The 13,875-nt window shown below is 46.6% G+C and overlaps 1 protein-coding gene and 1 long non-coding RNA gene across 5 annotated transcripts in view; one reads left to right on the plus strand and one right to left on the minus strand.

Annotated features, from left to right (window-relative positions):
* Nucleotides 1–1,908: 1,908 nt before the first annotated feature.
* On the minus strand, nt 1,909–12,436 carry LOC143267435 (uncharacterized). 3 transcript variants are annotated; one of them, XR_013042540.1, is made up of 3 exons: nt 6,562–12,388; nt 5,735–5,864; nt 1,909–4,454 (listed from the first exon to the last, which is right to left on the minus strand). It is a non-coding gene; the product is annotated as an uncharacterized LOC143267435 (long non-coding RNA). The 3 variants fall into 3 exon arrangements; XR_013042539.1 differs by having other exon boundaries at nt 1,909–5,864; nt 6,562–12,436; XR_013042541.1 differs by having other exon boundaries at nt 1,909–6,025; nt 6,562–12,436.
* A 1,271-nt stretch (nt 12,437–13,707) lies between these two features.
* Tsc22d1 (TSC22 domain family member 1) overlaps nt 13,708–13,875 on the plus strand; it is a 107,375-nt gene continuing 107,207 nt past the window's right edge. Inside the window, exon 1 of one of the 2 annotated variants that reach the window (XM_042285202.2) lies at nt 13,708–13,847. The gene's annotated coding sequence lies outside the window, so the exon portion shown is untranslated. The remainder of the gene's footprint in view (nt 13,848–13,875) is intronic. The other variant, XM_076545401.1, reaches the window with a different exon arrangement.

Consider the following 13,875-nt stretch of genomic DNA (forward strand, 5'->3'; position numbering starts at 1 on the left):
GGCCCCCAGCATTTCAGGAACTATCTGTCCTTGGGCAAAGAGCTTGCAGATCAGAGATGTTTCTTGTTTCATGGATCGCTTAGGCACAGTAATTCAAATTTAAAACATAACTTTGGCTCTCACACTTAACTGCCGTGTGTCACCATTTTCAACGACACAATCCTTTCTAAGATTCCTATTTGCTTTCTTGTTTTAATCATGGGGTCGTAGTTGTTTCAGTCTGGTTATAGTTTCTCATCCTTGCTCATTTCATTATCAGTAATCCAACTGGGCTAAGCAAACAGAGTCCTCCACCACAGGACCTGCTGATTGGTGGCTAACCAATCCCACCCTGTAAACATTCATGAAACAAAAATTCCTTCAATTGACTTATTTTTGATACAGTGTCTTGCCACACAGCCTTGGCTGGCTTGGTACTCACTATGCAGCACAGGCTGGCCTCTAACTCCTAACAATGTCCTTACTTCAGTCTCCTGAGTGCTGGATTACAGGCATGTGTCTACCATGGCTAATTAGTATTTTAATTTGAGAGCCTAGCAGTGTTATGGAGTTCGTGATTTCTGGCAGAAGACCACAGACTCAATTGGGATTATAATTTGTTAACTTTATTGATACTACTAGCAGGACAACAATCTCTGGGCCAAACAAGGTTGCTGTGTGAATCAGGGGCGAGGGGAGAATTTTTAAAGGTGAAAACTACAAGAAGACCTTGAGCATCAACACAAGCAGGCCAAGAGCTGTTTTGCTCTGACAAGATTAGGTAGCCAAGGTGACCTCAGTATAGTCCTTCAATGTTGGTATAAGCACTTTACAGAAGCCAAAAGGCAGTCAGTCATAGCATAACAAATAGATGGTCAGAGCTGTACATTTCTGGATGGGGGTCACTGAGTTAGGGTTACTGGGAACTAGCTGCTAGGGACTCGAGTTAGAGACAAATGGCTAGTGGGTACCAAGCTGGATGTCTGGCATAAAATGGAGATTCTTTCGCCATCACAGTAAATGCTAATTACTAGAAGTGATGTCTAGAAATTAATAAATCCTGATGCATAAGAAAGTAAAAAACAAAGTGTTGTGGAATATTAGTTGAAGATGTGTTACATTTGTTTATCCTGTGGAACATTTGTTTAATGATGCAAAGATGTGTTGCATTCTTTTATGTTGCATTTGTTTAACTCTGTAAAGCTGTGTTACTTTGCCTGTCTAAAACACCTGATTGGTCTATTAAAGAATTGAACAGCTAGTAGCTAGGCAGAAGAAAGGATTGGCAGGGCTGGCAGGCAGAGAGAGAATAAATGGAATAAATAAATAGAAGGTAAAATCTGGGAAGAGAAGATGGGGGAGTAAGAAAAGGAGTAGGAGAGGAGGATGCCAGGGGCCAGCCACACAGCCAGACACAGAATAAGAAGGAAAGAAAAGATGTACAGAAATAGAAAAAGGGAAAATCCCAGAGGCAAGCCGGACGGTGGTGGCGCACGCCTTTAATCCCAGCACTCGGGAGGCAGAGCCAGGTGGATCTCTGTGAGTTCGAGGCCAGCCTGGGCTACCAAGTGAGTCCCAGGAAAGGCGCAAAGCTACACAGAGAAACCCTGTCTCGAAAAACCAAAAAAAAAAAAATCCCAGAGGCAAAAGGTAGTTGGGATAATTTAAAAAAAAAAACTGGCTAGGAACAAGTCAAACTAAGGCCGGTCATTCATAAGAAAGACCTCAAAGAAGTAAGGAGTAAAAACAACCAACTACAAGAAAAGTTGTCTCAAGATACCCTGAGAAGGGCTTCAGCACATATGAGGAATGCAAGAGAATGTTAATGGAAACGTGGAACTCTAGGTTCATGGGTTAAAGACAATGGCAGTTGAGCTCCAGAAAGCTCCCAGATAAGGAAAGGATATAAACTAAGCAAGTGGAACATCACAAGTGGAAGAGGTTATATTTTCAAGTCATGTGTTACATACAAAACTTTGAGCAAGAATTCAGTTACTCTCAACTTTAATTTCTTTATCCGTAAAATCGACCTCTGGGTTCTCAAACAAGCACAGAAAGTCTCATACAGATTTCCAAACTCAAGAGGAAAGCTTTAACAGAAATTACAAACTGCCTTCACTTGCGTATTATATAAATACCTGTGGGTTGGGAAAGTAACGGTTAACATTGGTAATTAAAATTAAATACATAAGTGTAAATGAATTCATTTTAAATGTAAGACAAATTGAAAACAATGAGCTACATGAGCAATTCAAAAAGTCAGAAGTGGTGTGGTAGCTTGTGTCTTTAATCTTATTTCTGGAGAGGCTGAGGCAGGAGGGCTGCCATGAGTTTAAGGGTAGCCTAGGCTACATAATGAGTCCCAGGCCAGCCTGGGCTTCAAAATGAGACTCTATCTCAGGAAACAAAAGTCCTATAAAAAATAACTAGCAGGCACTGTGTGTGGCCATGCACATCTGAAGTCCCAGCACTCAGGAGAACCACTGCCAGCTTGAGGCCAGCCTGGGCTACACAGTGAGTTCTAGGCTAGCCAGGACCCTGTCATAAAGACAGAACAAAACTAAGCAAACCCCACAACAAAGAAGCAAAACTAGTAGAAAAGGGAAATTATGGAATAGTGGGGATTAAGAAAGTACAAAAAAAATGCTAGAAACACAGAAAATCAACAAACCTGAAAGCAGGATTTGGAAAACGATCCAGAAATGGAAAATTCTAGAAAGAAGATTACATGCTAATTTTGCTCATGATTTTTTGGTACAATTTTAAATGTAAGTACTAAAAAATAAAAAAACAGCCGGGTGGTGGTGGCGGCAGCAGCAGTGGCAGCGGCGGCGGCGGCAGCACACGCCTTTAATCCCAGCACTCGGGAGGCAGAGGCAGGAGGATCTCTGTGAGTTCGAGGCCAGCCTGGTCTACAAAGTGAGTTCCAGGAAAGGCACAAAACTACACAGAGAAACCCTGTCTCGAAAAACATAAATAAACAAATAAATAAATAAATAAATAAATACCAAAAAAATCCAAAACCAAACAAACAAACAAACAAACAAAAAACAATGTAGTTCTGGCTACATCTGTCATTCAAATCACCCAATGGTACTTCCAGTCATGGTTATTAGGAAATCAGCTTGAGCCTCCATGGAAGACAACAGCAATGTATGTAAGATTTTATGTTCAGGAGTCCAAGTATACCTAAGCTTTATTTTTAGTTTACGAAGGCATGGTCCACCAAACTAAAACAACTAGCCAAGCCAGAGGCCTCTAACTATGAAGGGATTTGTCTGACCAGGGGTAGGTCTTCTTCCATTTCCATGATTTCAGGACAATCTCTACCCACCTGCAGGGGAGTGCGTGTGAGTTGTTTTAACCTTAGGTACTGTTCCCAAGGCAGCGTTTCCTGAATGTGGTACTTGGTCCACAACTGACCCTATTGGCTTAGTCTAGGTGTCTGCTGGCTGCATAATTATAGCATAGCCTAACGAGGTGTGCGGTTCTGGTCATTCTGTAATGATCTCCAACAAAGTGTGTGGCACAAATAGAGTTTTCTGTTCCACGTTAAACATGAGCTAGCTACATTTAGTCAAGTCCGTAGTCACAGTTTGAAGGCCGAGAAGCCTCAGGATGATAGCAATCAATTCTTTGTTAACTTTACTATTAAACATTCATGGAATTTTCCTAAAATAGGCTTAAACTACAGTAGACTTTGAATTAAATGGAATGGATTTATTCTTACTCAATGGGTTCGCTTGCCTAAACTATTTTCATTTGGTTTAGATCAAACTTGGAATGATTCCATGTCCTTCGTGCGCACGTGGCATGTAATGGGGGTGGTGGTGGACCTGGCTGGTACTGAGAGTTGCAATGTGTTTGGTGTGAACTGCCCATGGGGAATTCACATTCAGAGAATGAGGTGGTGGTCTGCGCTGGTTAGCCTGCAAGTTAACACAAACCTTGACATATTTGGGAAGAGAGAATCTCAGTTGAGCAATTGTCTCAATCAAATTATTTTGTGGGCAAGTCTGGGTATTTCCTTGATTAATATTAGGATGTGGGAGGGCTTGGCCTGTTGTGAGCGGTGCCACGTTGGGCTGGTAGTCCTGGGTGATATCAGAAAGCAAGCTGAGTAGTCCACGGAGAGCAAGGCAATCAGCAGCGTTCCTCCTTGGCCTCTGCTTCAGTTCTGACCTGCAGGTTCCTGCTTGAGTTCCTGCCCCGAGTTCCAGCAGGAATGGATTATTAGGGAAACAGAGTCAAACAAACCCCCTGCCCTCAAGGTGGCCCTGGCCAGTGTTTTCTCACAGTAGTAGCAAGCAAGCGAGGACATGGTTGTCTCCCAAAGGCTGATGAAAATGCAGTTGAGTTTGTTCAGATGCTCTGATCTCCTTGGTCTGGGCTGCCATGGCGAGTCCAGTCAGGTCATGGGGCTTTACTTAAGAGGACAAGTAAGTAAGTCTGAACATCTCAGCTGGCCCCAGTCCCTGTGGAGAATGGAAGGACAACTTCAACCCAGTACTTTCAAAGTACAGTTGATAACTTATGGTAACTTGTAAACATATCACACTTTCTCTTTATGGAATATTCCCTTGTTACATAAATAATACTTTGTCATGGAATAGGATTGGTGGTTGCCAATACAAAAGGATATGACTTTATTCTCTGCAGTTGTGTGCTACCGTGCCATTGAGCTGTGTGTGTCCTTCAGTGGCTGTCAGTGGCCTTGATTCCTACTAGGTGTTGTGTATTTCCCTGGAATTATAATATCGTTAAATTTAGTTACATCGCAAACAGAACCTTTCTTTGGGGTTTTCTCCTCCCAAGTCTTCAACAAGCGAAGAGGAAAAGTGAAACAGCACATTGAGGCAGCTAACAAACTCATCCATTTGCTCGGAATCTCGAGTCTTACTGAGATGCGTGATAGATTTTCCATTTATATCAGACTCTACCCATATGCTCACTCCCTAGTAGATCTACGCAGCCATGACGTCTCAGCATCAAGGTCTTGAACAGCCTTGCTATTATTTCACATTAAAATTAATCTTATCTAATTTCCAAAGAGCCGTATTGGACTTGTAAGCACGTGTTTGTGATGACTTGCATGTCTCTGATCAAATGTCTTCGGAGCAACTTGAACCAAATGGCTCTCCTGCTGTTCCATTTGCCCTCGGTGCACAATAAGTTTGTGCAGATTTGAGGGTGGACCAGGAGGGCTGCCTCCTCTTGTGCCTCCACTGCGCATATATACTAAAACAAAATGAAACAAAGAAACCACCAGCATACACACTCCAAACCAGCCAGCAGATACTGAACTCATGACATAAAAATTCGACCCATTTTGTCAGTCCTATTCCTAAGTTTTCTATAGACAATCAAGTTCTACATTTCCCATCTTCTAGTCCTTACTGATAGAGCAGCACACGAATTATTATACACATACATCTATACATATGTATAGATGTGTGTGTGTGTGTGTGTATATATATATGTGTGTGTGTGTGTGTGTGTGTGTGTGCGTGTGTGTGTGTGTGTGTGTGTGTGTGTGTATAGGCTAGTTCAAGTGACTTTGTGTTGAGGGGAACATATCTTAACCTAATAAAGTAAAAAAGTCCCTGCAATCTGATTCAGATGAGATGTTTAATGTTCTTTTCAATAATTAATAGATGTCCTTTCATTTTTTTCCTCCCTGATGCTTCTGCAGCAGTACCATTCATGAACTACAAGTAATACAAGCGCCATTCATGGAACACAACTCAGCACGTACCTCGGATGAAGAGCCTGGCAGACGGTGTTAGCGGTTGACTGCCGTGGCACCGTTAGCACGAGGCAGGAAAGATTCCCGTTCGGGGTTTTGTCCACATGGAAACTGTTGTGATTCCAAATTTGGAGGTAGACTGAGGGAAATTACAGAGAAGGGAGTGGTGGACATAGCAGTCAATGGGAAGCAGGGAAAAACAAGGAGCTTGAACTGTTGTCTCTCCTAAAATCGTAAAAGTTCAACATCCAGAGGACTGCATCTTAGTCAGTGGTTCTCAATCTTCCTAATGCTGTGACCCTTTAAAACAGTTCTTCAGGTTATGGTGGCCCCCAACCATCGCATTATTTTGTTGCTACTTCATAACCGTAATTTTGCTACTGCTATGAATCAAAATGTAAATCTGTTATATGCAGGATATCTGATATGCAACCCCCCAAAAGGGGTCCCGACCCCTTTGAGAACCACTGAATTCTAAGCTATTTGAAAGCATGTCGGCAGATATGTGTTAAGTGAGCTACTAATTCAGTACAAGTAGTAATAAGATGAATGCAGAATGAATATGTTATTAGAACAGAGTCCTGATAACAGGCCCAAAGGCTATTATTCTCTTTTGACGTTTTAGTAATTCGGAGCAGGGTGGAAACAGTGATTTGCTTCCTCTGGATATTCTACAGATCTAGGAGGTAGTTGTTTTTTTTTTTTTTTTTTTTGTTTTTGTTTTTTTTTTTTTATTCTAACTTTAGTTATATAATAGAAAAAAAACGATTATTTTCCTTTAAAATTTACATTTATTTATGTGTATGCATGTGCGCATGTTTGCCATGCCCACATACCTTCACAGTGGTATGGAGGTCAGAGGATAAACTTTAGGAGTCAGTTGTCAAATTCCATCATGTAGGTTTGGGGGACTGAACGCAGATCATCAGGCTTCATGGCAAGTGCCTTGAAGTACCTGGTAAGCCACCCTGCTGGTCCCAGAGTGGTTTTTATTGCACTAATCACAAATGAGATACCAACAGTTCACCTGTGAAAATGAAAAATCATAGCAGAAACTTCATTTGGTAATACTACAAAATGGGACTTCTGACCCGCAACCAGGTCGTGTTGACTAAGGCACACTTCTCCAGTGGGCCAGTGCTTCCGCAACTGCTCTGTTTCTTGTGGACATCTTGGGAGAGTGAGGGATGACTAGTCACAACAAAGATCACCGAGGAAGCGTCTTAGAAAATCCCCACAAGCTCATCTGGCCAGAAGATTCATATGGACTCCACATGTCTGGAGGCCGGGATGTAAGGACAGCATTTCCTGAGTTCACAAAGGCAGAGGACTTCCTAGTTCCCAGCCCCACACCAAATGCTTCTCCTAAGCAGGCGCACAGTGAGCAGCAGACACAGATTCAGCTCCAATATGTGTGACCTTCTCCCTGAACTCTGCCTCTTAGAGAATGCCTTTCGGGTGGTGTTCCATAAAAAGAGTAGTCAGCAAGCTGTTGTGCAAAAAGAATTTTCCAGAGATCAAGTCAATCCAACAGTATTGGATACCCTGGTCAAAATTTTAATAATGAGCTTGTTTTCTGATACTATAATTTCTAAACCTAATCTTCTTCAGAGACACCCACAAAGCCTAGTTGTAAAGTTCAGATGAGAAATTATATTGACACAGTTGCTGTGTAAGGTGAGACTTAAGGAAATTCTCTGCAAGCATATACTAAGTCTCTATCCTATCTCTACTGAAACAATGAGCAGTCAGCTCCCGTCTCAAGATGATTTGCATTAGAAGTGTTCCAAGATGTTTTTATTTATCAACCAGTTAGGATCAACACTGGGGCAGCAGAGAATGTTGCCCTGTCTTCACCCAAAATAAACACTGAGATCACTGTAATCTAGCCTTTGAATCTCAGTCATGGAGTCAAGCGGTTCTTTGAAGACATCAGCATTATGCCACAGGGTAGGAATTATCACGCGGTATCAGACTTGTCTGTTCCTAATGGGGGCAAGGCACCTGGATTTTCCCCTCTGGTTTTTGATGGAAAGCTTTGCTGGCATCTTTGCAATTAACTTTATATTTAACTCAGTGAAGAGGCTGAGTCAGTCTTACATTTAATTTTCTCGCACTTGACAGGTATCTTTATGTTGCATATAATTTTGTTGCATATACTACGTTTCCTCCTAAATCTTGCAATTTCTTGAGAAATTTCAGCATTTTGTTTAAGAATCCTAATTTACCATTCATCTAGAAAGACACGACATATCTCCTGCATGTGAAATACAAGTTACCTCTCAATATTAGTGACATTAACAGAATTTTATTGTATGCTTCTGACTACAATTTAGCTTGCATATGTTTAAGGTATTTTAAAACATTTATTTATGGGGGGGGTGCAGCACACTGTGTGTGTGTGTGTGTGTGTGTGTGTGTCTGTATGAGAGAGAGAGAGAGAGAGAGAGAGAGAGAGAGAGAGAGGACAACTTGCAGGAGTTGGTTCTCTCTTTCCATCGGATGTGAACTTTGGAGATCAAACTCAGGTCCTCAGGCTTGCAGTAAGTGCCTTTGGCCTCCAAGCCATGTTGCTTGGCTGTTCTGCCCACCCTGTTTTTCTTTTTGAGACAGGGCCTTACTTACTCTGTCACCTCAGCTGGCCTGGGAACTGTGTGGCCAGGTCTCAAACTCTTAGTGACTCTCCTACCTCAGTTTCCAGAATACTAGGGTTACAGGTGTGAGCCACTAATGCTTGGTTTAAGATTTTCTTTGCTTTTTGATGGTATTCAAACAAACAAACTATTCTGGCCCTCAAGGCTACTGCCTTTCTGTTTTTCTTCTACAAGAAAATTAAATAAAAATGATAATTTGAATATGCTACTTAAAACCATCTCACCAATTTTTTCCCCACTGAAAGTTAAGTTAGAGCAGAGGAGAAAATGAGTAACCAAAAGGTAATTTTAAATAACATCATCTTCTTCCTCTTCCCCTGGCTCTTCCTCCCCACCCCCTTCTTGGAGATAGGGTCTCACTGTGTAGCGCTGGCTGTCCTGGACCAGGCTGAACTCAAACTCACAGAGATCCACCCGCCTCTGCCTCCCAAGCGCTGGGATCAAAGGCATGTGCCACCACTGCCTGGCAACATCCATTCTTGAGAGTCGAGACTGATGATGAACTTTGGTGTTTGAGAAGATGATTATTGTAATGCTTTGGATTATTTGTGGTGCTTGGACCCACTTTTTGTTCATACTGGGCATCAGGATACAAGCAAGTACAGTGCTTGTAGTAGTTAGATGTAGTAATGTTTTCTGTAGTCAAAAAGACACACAAATATAGATGGGTCCTTTCAAAGAACACGTTAGGAAGACCAGATTATGCTTTTTTCTACAGGCTTTTATGAGCATCAGAATGCTAAGTGCTCAGATAAAAAGGCATTTATCTTGTCCTATACAGAAAATATTTTTTACTTATGTATGGCTAACATCTTTCTTCCATGCATTTGGCATCTGTTTTGATCAGAAAAGCATCATTCAACTTAATCAAATTACTGTTCTGCTCGTGTATGCCCGAATAATTCCTATGTGGCCATGGCAGGTCCCTACAGTATACATCCTTTCCTGGAATACCTCTGCACAAGGAGAAAACACTGCTTGTAGATTCTTTGCTAACTAGATGTCTAGTTAGAAAAATTCAAATATGTCTTCAGTAGAAATTGAGCTTGGGTGCTTGAGTTGAGAGGATCCTGAATTATGTGTTGGTGGTAGGTTATGACAAGGTGGTAGCTGGCCAGGGTTTTCATCTTGGCCTGGCTACTAGCCAAGCTCTAAGACCACAACTTCTCTGAACCTCACTTTCCTCATTTGTCAGATGGGGACAATTATAGCTCCTACTTTATACAGTTGTGGGTATTAAGTGAGCTAAAACTCTTAACACAGAGAACAATGGTGTAGTTATATTGAGCAATAAGCATGAGCTATTATTATTGGTGAGATCTGGAGGGCTATTTGATTAACGCCTTTGTTGTTAATCTTTGTATCTGTGGTGTTGGGGATTGAATCCAGGGCTTTCTGTACGGTACAGGAGTGCTCTACCAAGAAGCTACATCCTCATGCCATGAGTAAAGCCTTTAAAAAAACTAAATTATCTTTTCTTTGCGGTCGAGGGTGGTGGTGGGGGGGAAGGGGGAGCCCTCACACAACAACCCAGGTTAGCCTGGAATGAACTAGGTGGTGCATGTTGTTCCTAAACTTGTGCACCCCTCCCCTGGTCCCCTTCGTACTGGGACTATATGCATGAGATACCATCTCAGCTCTGGACTGAACACATTCTTTCTTTTCTCCATGTCATTTAATAGGTGTGTAACAGAAATAGCAATAACAAGGTCTTACTATATATAGCCTTGGCTGGCCTGGAACTCCTTATGTAAACTCAGAGATCTGCCTGCCTCTGCCTTCTGAGCACTGGGATTAAAGGTGTGCACAATCACACCCAGCTAAATGTCTTTGACTTTTTTTTTAAACCTTTCTTCTGAAAAGAATTCCCCCTTCCCAATCCAATCAGAGCCTAGTCCACTGCTGGATGATCCAAATGATCTCTGCTTCTGATAGGGCCCTTTCTACAAGGTTTCCAATTTGCCAACTTTGCAAAAGACTTTCATGTACTTTATTTTACTTTTTAGCTCTATCATCAATATAATAAATAGTAGGCTTTATGGAAGCCAAGGGGTGACAAACTGCCATTTGCTACTTAAAACTTTGACTGAAGGCAACATTCTGAGATAGCAGGGACATTTTCTTTCTCACTACTGTCCAAAGACTCTGTCAGTCTACATCCCCTTGCAGTTTCAATCCATTAGGACAGCTTCTATTTTCTATTAAAAAATTGCTGAGAAAGCATGTCCAATACCACTTCAGAAACTGGTGAGTCACTTGCAACAAAAGCTGCCGGGGGTTATGTCCACGAAGACAGGGGACATTCAGAGAGTGCACTCCAAAAGATTAAAAAACTTAAATCAAGGCCTCCTCCCTCTACCTCCTCAGTAACGGGGTTACAAGTTTTGCCACCACACTCTGTGGAATGATTATTTTTGTAAAATACCCAAATGGCTTCAGTTGTCTGAAAATACAGGCATTCACATACTAATTATAAGACACAAAACAGTCTTTTTTCCCCCCAAATTGCCTTATCACCATATATTACTTTCAGAATTTGTGAGCACATGCTTTGTACCTAGCCCAGAGCCCTTTACATTAGCAAGTAGGCACGTGGGTGAAGTATTGTAATTACAAGCACTCAGGAAAACCCAGGAGGCAGGGGTACAGTGAATTTAAGGTCACCCTCGGCTCCACGAGACCCTGTCTCACTTAAAAAAAAAAACAAACACACTAGTAACAACAATGTGAATCCTATCTTTTTTGTTTTTGAAACTTTTTTTATTTTGTGGGGAGACCTACAATGTGTATGAGGTAAAGTGGCGCGTGTGAGGTTTGTTACAGGCCAGACAAGGGGTCACTGAGGCATTTCTAGTCAACAGCATAGGTGCCATCAACCCTTTGATGTATAGACTTGAGGGGCGCCGAGCTCAAAGAAAAAAAAAAACTGAAGATAACATACAGTTTTGTTTTTGGTGTTAACCTCCCAAAATTAGATGGATGATTTCCTGAGTCAGAGGTTTACCTTGTAAACAATTTGTATCCCCCTAAACCTGAATTAGAAGAGAAACAGCTAACGACCCTTTTCACCTTTGCTTAAAAAAATTCCTGGGTAAGATCTACATTCTTGGTTAGAAGCAAAGCAATGTTTAGAGGGTTTTGACATGTAATACTTCGGAGGCAGCTAACAGAAAATTGCCTCCAAGCACACCTAAACCTAACTACTTTACATTCATGAAATGTAGTTTTAGTTTAAAAAAGAGAAAAAGAGAGAGAAAGAGAGAGAGAGAGAGAGAGAGAGAGAGAGAGAAGAATTTCAGCAGGCCCTTTTGCTTTTCTAGCCCTAAAAAGCATTCTTCCCTAAATTCCTCTAAATTCCAGTAAGACCAAGCCCTGGCCTTTTACCTCAGGGGGCCACAGTACGGACACAAAAAGGACAATGAATGGCTTGGAAGAAGCTCCACCTGTTGGCTAGTGGGCCGGGCGGGCGGGCTGGCTTCTTCCCTCCAGGTACCCAGAGGGACAGAAAGGACCACTCCCTCTGGAAAGCGCCTTCCCCCTTAAGGGGCTCGGAAGACTCCCGGCCAACAGCTGGAACATCTGCTGGCAGCCTCGCCCCTGCCCGTCGAAGGGCGAGGGACCGCGTGGCAGCCACCACCGCTCTGCACAAAAGGTATATACCACCGGCGTGGGGAGAGAGCCGGTTCGGGGGGGGGGGGGCGGGGATCCGCAGCCCGGGCATCCCCGGAAAGGGGCGCGGGCGGTGCGGGTCGAGGTGGGGGAGCCCAGGTGCGGCCGCGAGGAGGAGGAGGAGGAGGAGGAGGGCTCCGCCACATGCCGAGGAAGAAAGCCTGACTCATGTCGTGGCAGCAGCAGCAGCAGCAGCAGCGGAGGGCTCCTGGGAACTGCAACTCGTGATGCTGTTGCCGAGGAGAAAAGCCTCATTACCCATTCCGCAGGCCGGGGAGGGGAGGGGAGGTGGGGAGGGGAGATACCGCCCCGGGGGTGGGGGGCGCCCACACCCGGAGACCTAGCGCTCCTCGCCCGCGTGGGAGAGAGCCGCGGACACGCCTAGCCTGCGCGCGTCCGTCCGCCGCGTGGCCCCCCCACGCCCCACCCCAGGCTCTCCACGCGACCCGGATTCGCTCGCTCGCGCGCGCCCGTACCCGCGCGCGCCCTCGCGCGCGATCCCCGGCGCCCCGGCCCCACCCCCTTTCCCCCCCCACCGCCCTCCGGCGTCGGCGGCTCCGCCGGCCTTCGGCTATTTCCGTAGAGACGGGGCGTCGGGAGTTCGGCTCAGCCCGAAGACAGGCCGGCCGCCTCCCGCCTCCCCTCGTCTCAGACCCGGCTTTATGTCTGCGGCGCCGGCGCGCACGCGCAGACGCCATCTTCCCCTCCTCTCCTCCGCGACCCCTCCCCCCCTCCCCGCCGCCTTCTTCTCCTCCTCCTCCTCCTCCTCCTCGGTCGGCGCTCGACCCTCCTCCTCCTTTCGCGTTGGGGCGCTGGTCCCTCCTCTCTGGATGCCGCGAGAGACCAGGGGGGTCCACCGAGCCGCCCGAGAGGAGCACTCGTAACAACCACCGCAGCCCCCTCCTCGCCCGACGCCCTCCCACTCCCCCGCCCCGCGCCGCCACCGACCAACCCCACCTCTCATTTCTTTGAACGGCGTCGGCTGCAGTCGCTGCACCAGCCCCGTCTGGCCGCCGCCGCCGCCGCGAAAGGAGCCACCGCCGCCCGCGGCCCCCTCCCTCCTTCGCTCCCTCCCTCCCTCCCTCCCTCCCGCCGGGCCGCGGGAGCAGCACGGTGCCGCCGAGCCAGCCGGCGGGCAGAGAAGAGGACGCGAGCTCGCCCCTCCGCTCCCGCGCACGTCCCGCCGCCCGCCGGAGCAGCCCGGGCGCCGGCGCCCTTCCTCCCCTAGGACGTGTGCCGAGCCGAGCGCCTGCCCCGAGGGAGGAAAAAATGCTCGGGCTCCATGGCTGCCAGTGATGGAGCGGTCCCTGGGCTCCCGCTGCTGCCGCCACCACCACCGCCGCCGCCGCCGCGCCCCGGCCGCGCTCCGCGAGGACCCGGCGTCTCTGCGCGCCCGCCCGCGCCTCGTTGCTGGGCTCACCGTACCGGGCGCCCCGCCGCCGCCGCCGCTGCCGCCACCGCCGCCGCCTCCTCCTCCTCCTCCCCGCTCGCAGCCGCGCCGCCCGGGTCCCAGCCGCGGCCAGTCTTTCCCCCCGGAGCAGCCGTCGCGAGCCCAGGGGGTTTGAGAGGGGCCGCGGGCCGTGGGGGGAGGCCCGAGCGGGGCCGGCCGCGCCGGCAGGGGAGGTTGGAGCGACGCTGAGCTCGGGGCTCGCCGGCGGCCGCGGCGCCGGGGGTGGCGAGGGCCGGGCGACCGCTCGCTCCGCGCTGCCTCGGTCGGTGCAGGGCGAGCGGCGGGGCTTTGCAGTGGCCGCCGCCGCGGGAGGAGGGGGCTGAGCTGGCTCCGGAGTTGGCCAAAGAAGGTGGGCATTTCTCGCTTCTCCTCGCCTC

Source organism: Peromyscus maniculatus, chromosome 9, assembly GCF_049852395.1.
Source record: "Peromyscus maniculatus bairdii isolate BWxNUB_F1_BW_parent chromosome 9, HU_Pman_BW_mat_3.1, whole genome shotgun sequence".
Lineage (NCBI taxonomy): Eukaryota > Metazoa > Chordata > Mammalia > Rodentia > Cricetidae > Peromyscus > Peromyscus maniculatus.